Source organism: Balaenoptera physalus, assembly GCF_965194825.1.
Source record: "Balaenoptera physalus genome assembly, chromosome: 10".
In the NCBI taxonomy this organism is placed as follows: domain Eukaryota; kingdom Metazoa; phylum Chordata; class Mammalia; order Artiodactyla; family Balaenopteridae; genus Balaenoptera; species Balaenoptera physalus.
The window spans coordinates 112,403,691-112,421,713 of NC_138889.1; the positions used below are offsets into that span (position 1 = coordinate 112,403,691).

General features: G+C 62.9%; 1 protein-coding gene across 5 annotated transcripts in view; it reads right to left on the reverse strand.

Moving 5' to 3' along the window:
- KCNQ1 (potassium voltage-gated channel subfamily Q member 1) overlaps window positions 1-18,023 on the reverse strand; it is a 348,594-nt gene that overhangs the window by 294,471 nt on the left and 36,100 nt on the right. The window lies entirely within an intron of this gene.

Sequence of the window (18,023 nt, forward strand, 5' to 3'; positions counted from 1 at the left end):
GAAGGTGGCAGCCCCCGCCCCCGGGGCAGCTCCCAGGCTCAGCCCCCCTCCCATCCCCCACCCCCACCCCATCCCCGCACAGACGGGCTGCTCTGATCACACCCGAACCAGTAAGGCTTCCTGAAGGCAGACCCTCCGCGCCCTTCCCTCCACATCCCTGGATGAAACCAGGCCAAGCCCCCCGCCCTCCTCCTGCCTGGGAAGAGGACAACTCTAGGGGGGTCACCCGGGGGCTCCAAGCACGCTCTCCGGGGGGGTCCTCGCGTGGCCCCGGGGGTGCAGATGTGGAGAAAGCTCTCTGGGCCCGCGACACGGACCCCCTGCCAGCACCCAGGAGCCCTGGCCCTCTCCCCACCGAGATCCTGCTGTCCCCAGTTGCTTTCACTCCATCCCCCCCATCCCCACATGCCTGCCCTGTGCCCACTAGGAAGCCCCCTGCATCTCCTCCCCACCCCAGCCCACCTTCCCTCCCGGCCCCTCAGAGTCCGCTGAGAACAGGCTGCCCGACACAGCCCACTGCCCCCGCCCACATTTCCTGGGGGAGACAGGACCCGGGCCGCCCAGATGCTCCTCCCTGCCTGGGGAGCGCACCCCAAGACCCGGCTGCTCTCCCGCAGCTCTCGGGGTTCCCTCTAACAGCTCTGGTCTCCACCTCTCTCCTGGTGCCTCACACGGGCTGGGTCAGCTGGACCCGCAGAGCCGGGTCCCAGCCACCCCTCTGCACCCTGCCCCCTCGTCAGCCTTGTCTCTTGTCCTGACCACAGGGCTGGTCTCCACCCTGGGCCCCAGAGTCCACCCTGCCCGGCTGCTGAGTGAGCCCTCAACATCACCCCCGCATGACACCATGGTGACCCCGACCCCAGCTCCTTCCCAGCATGCCCCCCCGCCTGCCTCGGGGCCTTTGCATATGCCGGTGCCCCACCTGCAAGCTCCGCACCCTCACCCGCAGACAGGGGACCCAACACTCACCCCCCACGTGCCTCCACCCGTGTCCTTCATGCTCATATATCACCGCCGGGCCTGGGGCCTGTTTGCCCCCTTCTGCGTCGTCCACCCCCAAGACCATGAGCCCCCAGAGGAGGGCTGTGGGGTGCCACCCCCGCTGCACCCCCAGCAGGTACTCAGCCCGCACCTGCTCAGGTGCGCCTCCATCGAGTCCCCAGCTCCCTCCTTCGTCCCTCCCATGCTGGCCCTTCCTCTGCGCCCCGCCCTCCTCTCGGCGGGGTACAGCCCGGCTCACACCAGCCCCCACCAGGACGCTGGACCCGAAGCACAGTCTGAACGCAGCCCCCGAGTCCCGCAGTGGCTCCCAGCAGGACCCCGGTAGCCGCAGCCCTCGCCCGGCCTGGGGCCTCCGGTCCCGACACCAGCGCCCCAGGGCCCAAGGCCGCATCAAGCCTCCCGAGTCTGTATACCCGGTGCCACCCCCCAGGACTCTGCATGCCCACCCTCCACTCTGCCCGACTGCGGACCCGCCTGCCGGCTTGGAAGGGTGTCCAGGCCCGCCCAGCCCCCAGGGAAGCCCTTTAACAGATGCAGCCCTGCCTCCCTGCCGGGACCCGAGGGCATCCCTTGTGTGGTGACTGAGACCCTGGGCCCCCACCTCAGGAAGCTTTCGATCTCAGGGGGACACAAGCGAACCCTGGCTGGCAGAGTGAGTGCCCGGCTGGCCCGACTGCCCCTCGGGCACAGAGCTCACCTGCCCCCGGCCCGCACCCTGAAGCCCCGTGAGTCCCGGGGCCGCGCTGCCCGGCTCGGCCGAGAGAAACCAGGGCAGGTGAGGTCCCCAGGGAGGGAGGTGCCCACCCCACCCCCGCCCCCAGGCCCCCTGGGTGTAGAGGCGGCCACACAAGGAAGCCACACTGCCTGCGGCGCGGTCCAGGCTGCTCCTGGGCCTCAGTTCCCCCATCGACACAGCCAGAGCCACAGCCCGCGGCCACTGCCTCTCAGGGCAGTGGACATCCGGGCAGGGACTCAGGGGTCAGTCCTGTGGCTGCCCAAGGCTGGGACCAGTGTCCCACCTCGTGCCCTCTCCTCCTGAGAAGATGGGCGGAACCCGCCCGCCCACGGCCCGTGGGGATACTTCAACCACTCCCCTTCGGGCCGCAGGAGACGGTCCGGGGACAGATGCCACAGTTGCTACATACGGGGAAACCGGGGCTCGGGCTCCACGCTGCCCGAGGGTGAACCTCACGTGGTCAAACCACGGAGGTGACGAGGCCGAGGCCCGGGGGTGGGGGCAGGGAGCACGACACGCGTGGTCTCATCTCTCTCTGACCCGCCCCCCCCCCCGAGGGACATTTGCGATGACACCCAGGGTCTGCCAGGTGATCCAGGACAATCCCCCAGATCCAGATCCTTCGCTTAGCCCCACCTGCGAAGCCCCCCTTGCCACACACGGTCACACTCAGATTCAAAGGTCAGGACATCAACATCAGTGCTGACCCGCAGTCCCCACGTCAATAAAACCGGCCTCAGCTCTGAGTCACGTGCCCTGTGCCCCGCGCCACCGTCCCCAAGCCTGCAGCCACCCGCAGCCAGGAAGGTGAGGCCTGGGAGGGGAGGGGGCCGGCGCGGGCCAGGTCTGGACCCAGGTCTTTGGGCCCCGCTGCCCAGGCCTCCCCAGCCTCCACGGCCAGGAAGTGCTCGAAAAGTCCTGAATTCCCTGCTGTTTCCTGTCTCCCAAGGCAGACGAAGCAGGCAGAGCCCAAAGCGGCGCATCGTGGGGGGCGCTGCATGCCGCCAGGCGGCGGCTGGCTATGCTCTGGGGCCTAGGAGGCCGCCGTCACTCTGCGACAAGGCCCGTCCCTGTACGACTCTTGCCGCCAGGGTGGCAACCGACCGTTTATTGTCGCTGTTAGGATGACCTCGGACAGAAAGCAAAGCGAGGGCTCGTTAGAACTGCGTGCCAGGCAGGGGCACAGAGACCCCGGGCGAGGCCCGGGGAGCGTCCTGAATGGGCTACAGGTACCACGGCTGCCGGGAGACCTCTTCTACGCGCTGTCCTGTGTCTGGCTGTGCTCCGGGGGCCGGGGGAAGGGTGACTGAGCCTTGCCAAGGAGGAAGGTTCTGGCCAGAGCAGCCCTGCCTGGGGCTGTGGACAGGCCTACAGGGAGAGTAACAGCAGGGCGGGTGCCCTCACCCTGAGCTCCGCTCAGAGGTGCAGGAGCGCCTCCCCGGGGACCCGGCTGCAGACGACTTTCTCTGGAGCTCCGGGGGTTTGGTGTCATTACCCCGACACACTTTGCTAGTTTCAGCCTTGCTGTATTCTGAAGGCTAAACAGCTCTTCGACTATTCGCATACGTCGTGCTAGTTTCAGGAAGAATCCCTTAACAGAGGTGATTCTTGTACCCTCCAACTTGTCCTGTGTGGGCCCCGGGGCCTCAGCGATGCCAAGATAGGGTCCCTGCCCTTGGGGGGCTTGCAGCAGCCTGAGGCGCCTGGCACCCCCCTCTTGCCTCTGCAGGGCTGGCCACCACCTGTCCGTCCCAGCTCACCTCCCAAGGCCCCAAAACCGGGCAGCCACAGACCCCCAGGAGCTGGGAGACCGAGGTCCAGGGAAAGAAGGAAACCGCCCTGTTCTCTGCATGGGGCGTGGGGAGCAGGGCTGCGGGGGAGAAGAGGCCCCTCCGGCCCCCACTGCTGCTCGATCCAACTTCCCAGGAGGGCGTGTGAGTGCCCGAGGGAGGTGGCTGCAGCCAGGGGTGAGGCAGCTCCGGGCCCGAGGACAATGGCCTGCTTGTGCCCTGACGGCTGATCCGCCCCGGGCGCTGCGAGCCCCCGCCCCGAGGGACGTCCGGAACGTTATCGGACATCATTTCAGGATCTGTGGCAGCAGGTGCCCTGGGAACACAGAAGAATGCAGGAGCCGTGCCAGAGCCGTGGTCCGCGACTCGGCGGGAGGGCGCTCCCGGGAGCAGGAGGGGGGCTGTAGACTGCACCCCCTTCAACCCCCGCAATGGGCTGGGCCGCCCCCAGCACCTGGGACTCGCGGGCTCACCCAGGCCGGCGCCCCGCAGAGGCAGGGGATGGGCCGGACCCTTGGGGAACCTACGTGTGTCTAACCGTGACGGTCTCTCCAGCCCACAGGGAAGCCTCTTTCAACACCGGGACGTTTCCCAGTGACATTGAAAATGTGAACAAGAAGCACACACTTCACGTGCAAAGGGAATGTGGCCTGTTCAAGGCTCCCTCAGAACCCAGATGTGAAAGACCTCAGCCTTCGGGCTCCCTGGGCTCTAAGCTGACATTCCGGGACACTGAAATGCAGCACCGGAACGAGTCGGAGAACGTAAGACGCTCAATTTATTCTTCAATGTATAGAAATTACGTACTTCGAAAAGTTTTGTTGGTCCAGCACGATTCTGCTCCTATGAGGTGCCTTTGAGAGTCATCAACTCCACAGACACAGAAAATAGGATGCTGGGGGCCAGGGGCTGAGGGAGGGGATGGGAAGTGAGTGTTTAATGGGGACAGAGTGTATCAATTCGGGAATATGAAGTTCTGGGGATGAACGGAGCGATGGTTGCACAGCAATGTGAATGTGCTTAATGCCACTGAGCCGTGCACTTAGAAATGGTTACAGAATAAATTTTATGTTACATGTATCTTGACACAATTTTTTTAAAGTTAAAAAAAAGGAAACTAAGTAAACGACTTTTCTACACAAGCCCTGGACGGCTGCCGGTGTTTGACAAAGGCTATAAATGAGTGAGGTTCAAAAACCCGCCCACCCTGCCTGGACCTTCGGGCCGATAACAAAGGGCTTGTCCAGCGGCCGAAAGCTCAAGGCCGAACTCGGAACGCGTGATTTAACAGATTAGGTGCTGACGTTCAAACCCCAGCCCTATCAGAGGGGCTCCTCTTTGTACAAAAGTCACCCTGAAAGATTCCAAACACCTCCGAACAAACAAGAGGACAGGTACCCCCGCTTGGGCCCCGGGGCTGGTGAGCCAGCGCCTGGACATGGACACCCCGGGGCACTGGACCCCCAGGGGGAGGCAACCTCAGGTCCCACCAAGGCTGTCCCCGGGGTTGGGGGCAACACTGCCCAACAGGATGCCAAGACCCCGCGCCCCGCTGGTCCAGCCCACGTGCAGCACTGCTTGGGGTGGGGCTGGGCCGGGCACGTCGCAGCTCACACCTCGGACCCAGGTGCCGGGCGCTACGCACAAGCTCCCCACCACACCCCGCGTGGAAGGTGTCATATCACCTCCCACCAGGAGACCGAGGCCACGGGCGAGGCAGGTCCCGGCTCCAGGCTGTGGGGCTGCCCCTCCCGCCCACGCTGCCCAGCCCTGAGAGGGCCCTGGATGGTACAGCAAGAGGCAAGGGGACCCCAAGGCTCTGGGACAGCAGGGACACGGCCAGGGCCACAGGGACAGTAAGCCCAGGCCGGCCAGCCCCGGGGCCCCCTGCCCAGCTCCAGCTTCAAGGCGAGGACTGAGCCTCCCCCTTGGGCAAGGGACCCCATTGCCAAGGGCCAGGCCCAGCCCTTCGTGCCAGGGTCCTCCAAGCAGGAAGGCCACATCCAAGGCTGAACCATGGGGTGCAGGGGGGCTGTCCTGGGCAGACGGGGTGGGGGGGTGGCGGGACTGGACCTCTTCCAGCTTCTGGGGGCCCCAGGCATCCTGGGCTCATGGCCGCATCCCTCAGTGTCTGCTCCATCGTCATGGGGCCAACTCCTCCGTGTCTGTTTCTTCTGTGTGTCTCTTATGAGGATGCTTGTCACTGGATGTGGGCCCCCTTCCCCCGGGTATCCAGGATCACCCCCCCTCTCAAGACCCTTAACTTATCACCCCTGCCAAGACGCTTTTTCTACGTAAGGTCACGTTCGCAAGTTCCAGGGGGCCTGACATCTTTGGGGGCCATCATTCAGCCTCTATAACATATAAAGGGTTTTAATAAACAAATAAATTACTTAGGATGATGATATCTATTAGTGAATCTTTAGTGAGTTTTCAAAAATCAACATCAGGTATCTGGTAAAAACGTATGTTAGTGTCACAATTTTTAAAACAGTCCAAGATACATTTAGAGTTTCCTGCTCATCTTGCCACTATGTCTGCAAAGACCCTCTTTCCAAATAAGGTCACAGGCTCCGGGGATTAGCACGCAGACATGTCCTTCCGAGGTCACCACTAGGCACTGCACCATCCAAACCGCATCGCGCCAGGGAGCGAAAGGAGCCGGGAGTGGCAGTCGACCCGGCCCACGTGAGGCTCGGCCCCCCAGGGACCCCCGCACTTCTCACCCGTGACCACAGCAGCCCCCCACCCCGTCTCCCCACCACGCGCTGGGCAGGGTCCAGGCCAGGCCTCCTGACCAGGGCTTCCATGGGCCGCCCCCCACCCAACCTCCCCCCGCCCCAACTCTGAACCTTCCACGGGGCTTGTTCAGCGGCACCGAGTCTCATTCCTTTACAAGGTTCACTCGGGCGATGTGATCCCTGTAGCTAGACGGAGGCCTTCCACGGCCTTGTGGGGTTTCAGCTGACACTTCTTCTGAAAGTGAACTGGGCTGGGGACCCCGGAGACACAGGACCTCACACCTCGTGCTCCGGCTGGGCCCTCACATTGTGCCTGTGCACACAGCACCTCCCTACAGGCCAGGCCTCCACTGCCTGGGGGCCACCACCACCGGGGGGCCACCAGGACTGCACCGGAATCTTCAGCCCACACCCCACTGGTCTCCCTGCCCCAGTCTTTCAGTGTCCACTGGGCAGCCGGGGCGATCCTGGGAAAATGCAAATCCTACCAGCCCCCTCCCAAGCTGAAGACTCTCCAATGAAGTCTGAACTCCAAACCCACTTTCCTGGGCTTCCCCGCAGGGGGCCTTCTGATGCCACAGCTGGGCCCTGTGGGCCCTGCCCCACTCTCATCAGACCACTGACCACCTGCTGCCCACTCTTGCCCCCTGATAGAGCAAAGCCTCCCCAGGCAGAGGTCCATCTGCCGATGTCCCCCTTTGAAGGCCCCGTATGGGGCCTGGTACATGAGTGTTTGTTGAATGACTGATTGACATAACGAATGTTTTAGGTTGAACTCAGGAGCTCAGTGGAAAGAATTCTCAGTGCCACCTCCTCCATGTAGGCCTCCAGGGTCTATCAAGCAGTGAGATCCTTTCATGCCCTTCTTTTCCTCCTTGCCCTGCCCTGCCACATCCCACCAGCACGGGCTCAGCCAAGGCCCTACAGGGCTTCCAATGGGCCAGGACACCAGGCAGCTCTCCACGTACCGCCCCCCCTCCACCAGACTGCATGCCAACAATGCCAGGCAGAAAGGAGCCTCCCGAGGTGGGGGGGGGGGCCTCTGACGTGAGCTGGGAGCAGGCACGGCCACCCCCACTGCCAGGAGTGCACCAGGACCCACTGGGCGAGGGCTCTGAGGGCCGTGGTCCAGCTGCCCGAAGTCGGCCCCAGAGGCAGCAGGGATAGGCTGCCCCAGGAGAAGACCAACTCCAAGCTAGCTGGGGGAGACCACGGGGGGACACTGCACCCGTCCGGACCGCCCACGCCGCCAGCCCCTCCCAAGCCTGCAAGGCACTGCTCTCGCGGCCACTCTGCTCAGCGTCTGCGGGGAGGCCACCGGCCGGGCAGTGACCGCCAGGGTTCAGCCCGCACCCTCTCCTCGGGGCCTCTCCCCGAAACCCAGGACGACGCAGGTGAGGGCACAGCTTGGGCACAGGGACGGGGTCCTGCTCCCCCGGGAAGGCGTGTGACGGCTCCGCCGAGAGCAGCGCGCCATAAAGACGGGGGGTCTTCCACCCTCGCTCACCCGACAGCCGCGCTCAGGGACCCCGACCTCCCCGCGCAGACAGAAACACGTTCCATCCTGGAGGCCCCGGGGGTGCCTGGGGAGCCCCCTGGCCGAAGGTGCTTCAGGCCCATCTTGGCCGGTCCCCAAAAGCCCCGCTGCACCCCACCCCGAGGTGGCAGTGGCGCCCCCGGCACTGGCCATGCATTCCGCTCTGACAGCCCTGCAGGGCGGGCAGTGGGACGGCCCGGGTCCAGCCGAGCTCGGGGGTCACACAGGCCACCGCCCTGCCCAGCGGCCTGGCTCCTGTCAGAGGGCGCGGGTTGTGGCCACGCTCCCGTCTCATCGCGACGCCCGGCGGCCACTCACGTTCCAGGTCCACCTCAGCACAGGGCCCTCGCGTTTCCGGGGTGGGGAGGTCCCCTTCTGCTGAGGGCCACGCCGGGGGGCCAGCTGGGGGGCAGGCGAGGACAGGCCGTGGCTGAGGGCTCAACCGCATCGCCCTAAGCGGTCATTTCAAAGCCTTTTCAGCGCACTGGAGGGGCGGCTGCGGGGGTCTGGGGGAGGGGGGTGCCGTGTGTGCACACATGTGCGATTCCACAGGGGCCTGTTACACAATCAGAAACACAACAGCCGTATCCGAGCATCAGGCTGTGGGCGACGGAACTTGGAACGTCCAGCCCCGCGGGCACTTTCTGGGCATCCACCAGACGGCAGGGGCAGAGCCACCCGCAGATCTGGGACCCCATCCTCCTTCCCGAGGAGCCCCGGCGGGCCCGGGCCTCGGAGGGGCAGGAGGCCGGGGACGAGCTGAGTAAAAGCCCACCACCTCCCGTCCACTCGATCTTCACGAGAAGCCCCAGAGGCGGGCCTGTCCCTCGTCAGACGAGAAAGAGGGCACGTGACTGCCCAGAGCCAGAGCCGCAAACAGCGGCGGGGAAAGGGACGCCAGGGCTGCCCGACTCCGGTGCAGGCTCCTTCCACCAGCCACCAGGCTGCCCCTCACGCCTCCAGGAAATCGGGGTCCACCCGAGCGGCAGGGCCTGGCCTCCCACCCACCACCCCTGAGGGGCTGCCCCGGCCCAGCGGCGGGAGGACAGGCCCCAGGCGGGCTTGGCTAGGAGGGCTGGGGGATGTCCCGGCCCTCGGGGTCCCAGCACTGGACGGCAGGCCCACCTGAGGCAGGGCCGCCTGGCAGAGAGGACGAGCCCATCCAGGGCCCAGGGCTGGGGGGTGGCTCTGACCCGCACAGTGTCGCCTACGCTAGGCCTGGCTGCCCGGCCCGGCCCGGCCGCGATAAGAACCCCCTCGGAGGGTATATTTAGAAGGTGCCAGAGAACAAACTGAAGTGACCCCACGGACAGGGGCCTTATCTGTCCCAGGACACACGTCGTCTTCCCCGTGAAAGAGGCCCGTTCCGGGTGGGGGGAGGAGCCCAGGAGGTCCTCCCAGTGGGCAGCGCGGGCAGCTGGACGTACCTGTGCCCACTGGCTCTACCCCGGACACGGCCTGTGTCTCGGGGAGATCTTCGGCCTGGGCGCAGCCAGGCCCTGCAGGCCTCTCCTGGGATGGGATGGGATGGGATGGGATGGGAGGGGGCAGCCTCCCCTCTGGGGTGAGACGGGGCAACAGGTACCCATCAGTACCCGAGGGGGTGGGCGTCTCGGGCTCATCCCTGCTGGAAAAGTCCCTCCTCCTGTCTAGCCTAAGTCTTTCTTGCTGCAGTTTGGCTTGATCTGCAGCTGAAGGAAACCTCCCAACTCCACGGTGGAGGCTTCGGCCTGACTCAAGGGGTCCCTGGAAACTGAGCAGCTGTGTGACCTGAGCCTTGGTTTCCCCACTGGGAAGTGGGGATGCGTCAAGGGTGCAAAGAGCCTGCCTCTGCTCCACTAGGGAGACAGAAGCAGTCCCGGAGTCTGGGGCTGGGACCTCAGGGACTCAGCAGCATGCCACCCAGCCCTACGACTGGTCTAAGAACCACCACCAGTGCGAGCCTGCAGGAGAGGGAGGCCTCCCCAGCTGCTACTGAGGGGCCTGGGTGCCGGCCACCTCTCATCAGGGAGCCGAGGCAGGTGTGGGGTTGACCCTGACGCACACACTCCACAGGCCCAGGGACATCACAGGCCTGAAGTGGGCAGGTGGGGGCTTCCGGCTGGGCACCCCTTTCTCTCCCAACCCCTCCTCTCTCTCCCACTCTCCTTGGAAGGGGCAAGCAGGGAGGGCTTCTCAGAGGCAGGGGCCTGACCCAGGCAGAGGGAACAGCATGTGCAAAGCCCAGAGGAGAGGAGAGAACACAGCCACGTAGACCCTGCAAAGAATTCAGGCAAGAGGCGGCACAGACAGGCAGGGAAGCAGCAGCCCCTGACTCGGAGTGACGGAGGAGGTCCCCCTACATCCGCTGTCTCTTGCAACGCAGATACCAATGTCTGTGGAGCCCAGAACTCGGCAGGGAAACCTCAGTCCCAGGAGAGGTCTCCATGCCCAGGGAGAGGGTTCCCAGATCCTCAGGGCTCCGTGACTCCGAGGGGCCGCCCAGCACATCGAGGGGAGGGGTGGGGGGACACGTGCCCCTCACTGCCGATTCCTATCCGCAGCCAGAACTCCTGCCCCACCTTAGAGGGACCTCACCTCCCGCCTGGGCCTTGACGTCTGGGAACCTTTCTGGGCCGGGGTCTCCCACCTGACACTCGGACACCAGAGGCAGCCAAGAAGGGTGTTTAGACGTGGTGAACACCTACAGGCAGGAGACTGAGTGACCCTGGTCTCCTTCCCTGATGCGGGGGCCTTGTCCATCAGGGGAAGGCCCCAGGAGCAGACACTGGGGTTTCCCCAAAGAGAAGAAGGAATTCTGCTTCAAGACTCCAACACAGAGACCCTGCCTGAGTTTTCAGCCGTCGGCCTGCCCTTGGATTTGGAATTTTCCCGCTCCCAAAATCAATTCCTTAAAATAAGGAATCTCTGTGTGTGTGTGTGTGTGTGTGTGTGTGTGTGTGTGTGTGTGTGTGTGTGTGTGTGTGTGTGTGTGTGTGTGTGGTTACATGCATGCACACGCATACACATGCTTCTGTTTCTTGGAGAACCCCCATCAGTAGGATGAGTTAGGTATTAAGATGCCCATTTCCCAGGTAGGGAAATGGAGGCTCAAAAATGCCAAGAATCCCTCTCAAATCCAGCTCGTTCTGGTCCTGCCTGATTGTAAACACCTAGGATTTCCCCAGAGAAGAAGAAAGGCCAGTGCAGGGGTGGGCAGCCTGGGAGGGCTGTCCCTCCCAGGGACATGTGCCCTGTGCCCACCCGGCCTGGGCTTTGTCCCGCACTGAAAGCACTCAGCACGGGGTTTGGGTGAGAAGCCCAGCCGCCCCTGCTTTTCCGCAGAGGAAGAAACTGAGGCCAGAGAGGGTGGGCCGGCCCAGACCACACGACAAGGTCACCGTAAAGTCTGTCCTCAGGGCCAAGACCACCACCCAGACCCACAGAGGCAGGTTCGCTGGCCAAAACGAGACATTCCTCCTCCTTCCCTAGCCCCGGACCCAACAGTTTGGAGGCGGGGGCCCTTCTGAGAAGCCAGAAAGCCCATGTGGGCAGCCCCAGCCCGAGGCAGAACCCACCCGACCCCCACCCTGGGTCCAGCCCGACCTGCCAAGGCTGCCCACCCAGGAGACAGGGGCCCCCGGGCTGACCTCAGCTCACCCACACCCACACCCAGCCCCCAGGGTAGCTGCAGGTGTGGCCCCCCACCCCCCTCCCAGCCCCCGGGCCCCTAAGCCCAGAAGGTCAGTGCCTGGGGGAGGTGGAGAGACAGCAGGTCCGCACGCCGGGCACCGCTGGCTCCGTGCAGGGCCCGAGCGCTGGCACGAGGCCCAGGCCAGAGGTACGCCCCGCCCCAGAGTCGACCTGTGCTGCGAGGCCAAGAAGCGGCTGCCCTGTCTCCCTGCAGCCCACGGGCCAAGGTTCCCTGGATGTAGATACCAGCTTCTCGGGGCCCCCGGGCAGCCCAGGCCGGGAAGGGGTCTGGCTTCAAGCTCCCTCCGGGGCGATCCGGGCCACACCTCCTTCCCCACAGAGCAGCCTCCTTCTCCCAAGGCCCCCGAACTGGGATGCAGGGGCCACAGGGGCCTGTCCTCCACCCGCAGAGCAAGAAAGTCTCATTGTCCTCGCCCGTCACCCGGGGCCAGGAGAGCCCTCTGCTGACAAACAAGAACTCTGGGACGGGGACAGCCCGCGTGCAGAGGGACCTGCCAACGCACACAGCCCCGGACAGGCCTCCTGAAGGGGGCCCTTCACCCCGGCCTTTGTGGTCGGTCGGCTTTGCTGTCGATGGGAAGGTCTTGGGATCGGGGCTGGGGCCAGGGCCTCTGCCAGCCTTCTGCTACAGTCCCGAGGTGTCCCAACGAAGAGGGGCAGGACGGGAGAGGGCGGCCCCGGGCGGCCCCCAGCGTGGCCGGGCCTCAGGCCTAAGGTGGCGGCAGCCCCACTCGGGGCCGCAAGAGAGACACTCGTCAGGCGGGGCTACACACCAGCTCTCGCTACGGAACATCCCCAGGAGGCGGGGGTTCTGGGGGAGCAGGCTGGGACGTGGTGGGGTGCAGGCGAGGCAAGGACGTCAGAGGCGGCGGGAGGTAAACATGGTCCCTCTGACTGCCCCTCGTGGGGACACCACTTCTCCGACGCTGACCCCCAAATCCAGCCCCAACCCCTCTCTGCTGTGCTGCTGACACCCTCCGAGGGGCCAAGCAGGCTGCACCCACACAGAGCCCCTGCTACTTGCCTGCCCAGCACCTCCACACCAGGCCTGGGCATGGTCAGTCCCCAAGGACCACAGAGTCCCCTGACCAGCGGCCACTGCTGCGAGCCAACCTGCCCGCCCCCATATGGAAGCCCCGGCCCGCCCCACTGCCGGGACACCGCCCCGGGAGCCGCAAGCTTGCTGTTCGGACAGCTCCGACCTGCGGAAAGCCCATCCCCACTCACCCCTGCCCTCAGCTCGGCCATCAGCTCTACCAGTGACCCGTGGTGGCAGCAGCGGGGGCAGGGGCTTAGAGAGGCCAAGGCAGGGGTTGGGGCAGAGGAGGATGATAAGCCCTGAGCGGGGGTCTGGAGCCTCCCACCCAGGCTCAGGACAACATGCCCAGACGCAGCCTGCAGGAACCCGGGGACCGAGAGCACTCAGGCCCTCGGCACGGGCGGAGGCTGGCGGGGCAGGTGGCCCTGTGGCCGACTCCCAGGCTGGTGCCAACGCCTCGAGCTGCCCCCAGATGCGTCCGCAGGGTCCCAGGAGCAGGGGCCCGATGCCGGCCCTGCTGGGGGCGTGTGGACACGGTGAGGGGGCTGGGCCACCGCCATAGGTGTGACGGAGGGAGGGTGCCCGGCACGTGGCAGGTGCCTGACACTGGGCCACCCATCGCCGTCCTGGGACACGACGCAGATCTTGCCCTGGGACATGACCTGTGGCTTCTGAAGGGCCTGCCCCTCCGGAAAACGGCCTGTTTCCTCTTTCTCCAGCGGGCCTGAGACCAACATCCCCACTTCCTCCATGCTTCCTCCTCACCCCGTGTCCGCACCCCACTCTGATCTGTGAACACACACTCCGGGCTCTGACACGTACGTGAGGAAGGGGGCCCTGGTGGACGTGGCCCGGGCCCCCAAGCGGTCGAGGAGCCCCCTGCCCCCTTGCAGCCGAGCCCGCCCTCCTGCATCCAGGTTCCCGGGCTGGACTTCCGCCCAGGCCGCCCGGAACCAGGCCCAGCCTGCACCAAAGCCGGGAGCCGCTCTAGGGCGTGGAGGGGGGGAAGCAGCTAGTTGTGCGGCAGGGCCGGCGGGGTCCCTGGCGCTCCTCCTTCGCCGCCTCCCGTGGATTACTCAACGCCGGATGCAGTGAGCGGGTTTACTTTGGCCTCAGCCTCCTCCATCCCGGATGGCAGCCTGGCCTCTGCTGCAGAGGGAGGTCGGAGCCTCCGCCCAGCACGGCCGGCCGAGGGCGGGGGGCTCAAAGATGCTCTCGGTCACCCATCACGGGGGAAGGGTTCCCAGGCCGAGGAGCAACCAGGACTCGGCTAAACCAGGTCCCCACCGACCCGGAGGCCAGCCGGGAAGGTCCTGGGCCTGGGAAGGCCACGCAGGCCTGGAGGGGGTTTAGAAGTGAGAACAAGTTGCTGCCACACGGCACCCCAGCAAGCCCTCTAGTGGTGCCCCAGGCGCTCCGGATAAAAGCACACTCCCCACCCGGCCTGCCTGCGAGGCCCGGGGGTCCACCCCTCGCCCCACCCCCAGATGGGGCGAAAGCACCTGCTCTGTGCCTGCCACCTTGGGGGACTCCAGGGACGAGGCAGACACGGGGAAAAAGAGATAATAAACCAGAAACCAAATAAACAAAATAACAGACAGTGACAGCTGCCCCTGGGAAACAGAGAGGGCTTGTCACAGTGAGTGACGGGAGGGAGGGAGGGAGGGAGGCTGCTGCAGGCGATGACACGGAGGTGAGGGCTGAGGACGGATATTCCAGGCCGAGACAAGTGCAAAGGCCCTGAGGCAGGGTGGGCAGGCTTGGGGCCAGGGTGGCAGGAGCAGCGTGAAGGGCCGGGAGCACCGCCAGCTAGGAGGTCAGAGGAAGGCCATGCCCAGGAGCACCTTGCGGGCACAGGAGAGGCCTCTAGGCCCGCCAGGCCTCCCAGCACCAGCAGACGCAGACTCTGGGCTGGGATCTGAGCGCCTGGTCTGGGCCCCAGAGACCCTGAGTGGGAGGAAGGGCAGGGACATCAGAGGTGCTCTCCTTTCACACACCCTAACCAGGGGGGCCGGAGCCTCCGAACACCAGGACACCAGAGTCAGGCTGCGTCCCAATGGAAAGGAGACATCAGCAGTGAGTCTGTCCCAGCCCTCGCTCATCACACCCAGGGCATGACCCCACACGGCTGCCCCACGCCAGCCCTGCGGGCCCGCTTCCCCCACCTGCCGGCCCCTGCGGCCCAGCCAGCGGTCAGTGAGCCCCTGCCCCGAGAGCCCCTCTTTTCTTTCTCGGTCTGGCCCCAACCCACAGAGGCCCTGACCAAAGAAGGAACAAAGCAAAGGAAAGGGAGAACCAGCCCAGGACATGCTGCGCAGACACAGGGACCGGAAATGCCAACACCAGGCCGACACCTCTGCACGGCCGTCTGGGAGCCGCCCAAGGACCCAGCCCACAGCTGCCGCTTCCTGCCGGCCGCCCAGAATAGCTGGCACATCCTCCAAGCAATCCACCCAGACCCCCACCCCCCAGCCTACCCTGCCTCCCCTCACCCTGCCTGTGACTGAGACCCCTCCCCAGGACACTGAGCGCCCCCCCACGCAGCACGGACCAGCCTTCTGGAAGCCGGTCATTCACGAGAGCAAAGAGCCCCTGCAGGTCTTGGGCGGAGGACAGTGGTCGCCAGGCAAGGGGGTCCCGGGAGCAGAGATGCAGAACTCGGAGACAGAGGGAAGCAATGATTGACACCAAGGGAAAAGGCTCTGGGATCCCACCAGCCTTCCCCCAAAGCCTGAAGCCACCCCCTCATGAAATAGTACCATACGATATTAAGAACTGAAATTCTCTGTCTCATGAAATAGCAGATAAAAACCTTTAGATAGATGCTTTGCCTCCCAATCTGTGCTGCCCACTGCACTTGTCATAAAAACACAGCCCTTCCCCAGTGTGGGGCAGGTTACAGTGATTTGGAAACTTCTATTTCACCATGAGCAACCCCTCCTCCAGGAAGCCTTCCTGGATTGCTCAGTCAAGCCCCCCCCTACACACACCACACACGCTTTCCCAGTGTTGCGCACCTCCCTCTACAGACCTCGTCCCGGCTGGAGCTTTGCCTTTTTGGTTTGTATGAGTCTGCAGCTGAAAGTCCACTAGGGCAGCTCTGGCACAATGCCCAGGTATATGGGGCACACTGGTGTGGAGGAAGCATGAATTAAACAGCGTTAGTGCCATGCAGCTCAGTGTGAGCCCAAAAGAAAAGACACCTTTCTTCTTAAAAATCTTAATTTGACAGCTCCTCCCCACCATCCCTCAGGCCAGGGAGCTTCTATCATACAAGCCAGTGGTCACTGCAGTCACTGAAGGTCCCCTGGGGGTCCCAGGGGTGGCGGGGCAGGGGTAGAGCTCAGAAGGGCTGTGTCGCAAGGTCGCCGGCTCCCCCAACAGAAGAGCTGTGTCATCCACATCTTCCATGCTCCGCAAAGCCCACCACCAGCCTCCCGAGGCTTGTCCTCGGGCTCTGGGGGAGCCCCCAACCCCTGTGGGTGTCACCACCTCCACCTGACACCCGGGACGCTTGTGTCAGGTCCCTCAACCATCCTGATGCTTCTGGTAAGGATGCAGCATTAGGGTGGCTCCCAGCGGTTCAGCCAGGCCTCCAGGCCCCCCACAAAGGCCGGTTCTGAAACCCTTCAGGACCACTGGACACCTGACTCGGGCCCCCTGCACCCCCTCCCCTTGGCACCAGGACACCCGCCCTCAGCCTCCCGCTGGGTGGTCCCCTGCCACGCCCCCGTCCTCTTCCCCTCTCCACCCCACTCGCTCCTGGGAGAGCCCAGGCCCCTGCTCTCATTTTGCCCATACACCGATGCCCCCCAGACCTGTGACCCCAGCCCGGGCTTCCCCTGAGCTCCCACTGGCTTCAAGACGCCTCGCCGGGCAAACCCCTGCAACATGACGCGTCCCACACCAGGCTGCTTATCCCCGCCGATCCCAGCACCCTCCCATCTCAGAAGCTATGTTCCCTGGGTGCTGAGGCAAACGCCTTAGGGTCCTGCCCCCTCTTTCGTTCCTGCACACCCACCATCCACTCCACCCTCAAACCCTCTCATCCGCAGGCCCCTCACTTCTCACCCTCACTCCAGCGCCCCTGGGGCAAGCCTCCCCCACCCACGGCCCCTCCCAGCAGCAGCCTCTGGCCTCCCTGCCCCCAGTCCCGTCCCACTCTGAGGTCAGAGGGCGCTGGTGAGCAGTCTGGACGTCTAAGGAAGGGGCCCTGGGCAGCCGTCAGGAAAGAGAGGGCCTTAGATCACACACACACAGTAGATCCCACGTGGACGCAAAAATCGGAGCCCCAAACTCCTAGAAGAAAACACGGTCGATTCCTCTTTCACCTCGGTGTAGGGAAAGGTTCTCAGTCAGGACTCACAATCCAGAGACAACAGAATAAAAGATTGATAAATTTGATTACATCAACATAGAAACTTTTTTCATAACAAAAAGTGCCATAAATACAGTCAAAAGACAAATGACCAGCTCAGAGAAAATGTTCACAACATAAACCCCAGACAAAGAACTAACATTCCTTGAATATAAATGACAAAATTTGAGGGATCAAGGGCCAAAAACTCAATAGAATAACGTGGAAAAGACACGAATGGACAACTGACAAATACGTGTACGCCTGCACGTATACATGACCTTCAGACATGTGAAAAATGCCCAAATGCAAAGTTACAGAAATGCTGTCAGGCTGGCAAAAAATGAAATAGAGTGATAACACAGTTGGAGAAGTTTCAAGGGAAGCAGCTCACTCATACATTGCTGGGGGTGCACATGGCAAAAGCCTTCTGGAAGGAAATTTGGTCGTGCCTAACAAAACTACATACTTATCCTTCAACCCAGCACTTCCATTTCTAGGAATCTACCCTAAAGACACACCTCCGACAATATGAAAACACAAATATACAAGGCTATTCGTTGCAACATTGTTTGTAATTGCAAAATATCAGAAATCATCTAAATGCCCATAAATAAACTATGGTGCATCCACACAGCGAAGTACCAGGCAGCTGTGAAAAAATGTGGAAAATCTTGATGAACTGATATGGAGTGAATTCCAGGATGTACAGGTAGGTGAGAAAAGCAAACATGAAAGAGCACCTATAGTCTTTTCAACAAATGGTCCTGGGAAAACTGGATCTCCACATGCAAAGGAATGAAGTTGGACCCTTAACTTTATACCATATACAAAAATTAACTCACAATGCATTAAAGACCTATACATAAGACCTAAAACTGTAAGTAAAACTCCTAGAAGATACGGGGGGAAGCTTCATGGCATTGGATTTGGCAATGATTTTTTTAGCTAGGACACCAAAAGTACAGGAACAAAAGAAAAGACAGATCAATTGGACTTCATGAAAATTAAAATTTCTACACAGCAAAGGACACAATCAACAAAGTGAAAACACAACCCATAGAATGGGAGAGAGTATTTACAAATCATATATCCAGAATATGTAAAGAACTACAGCTCAACAACGTC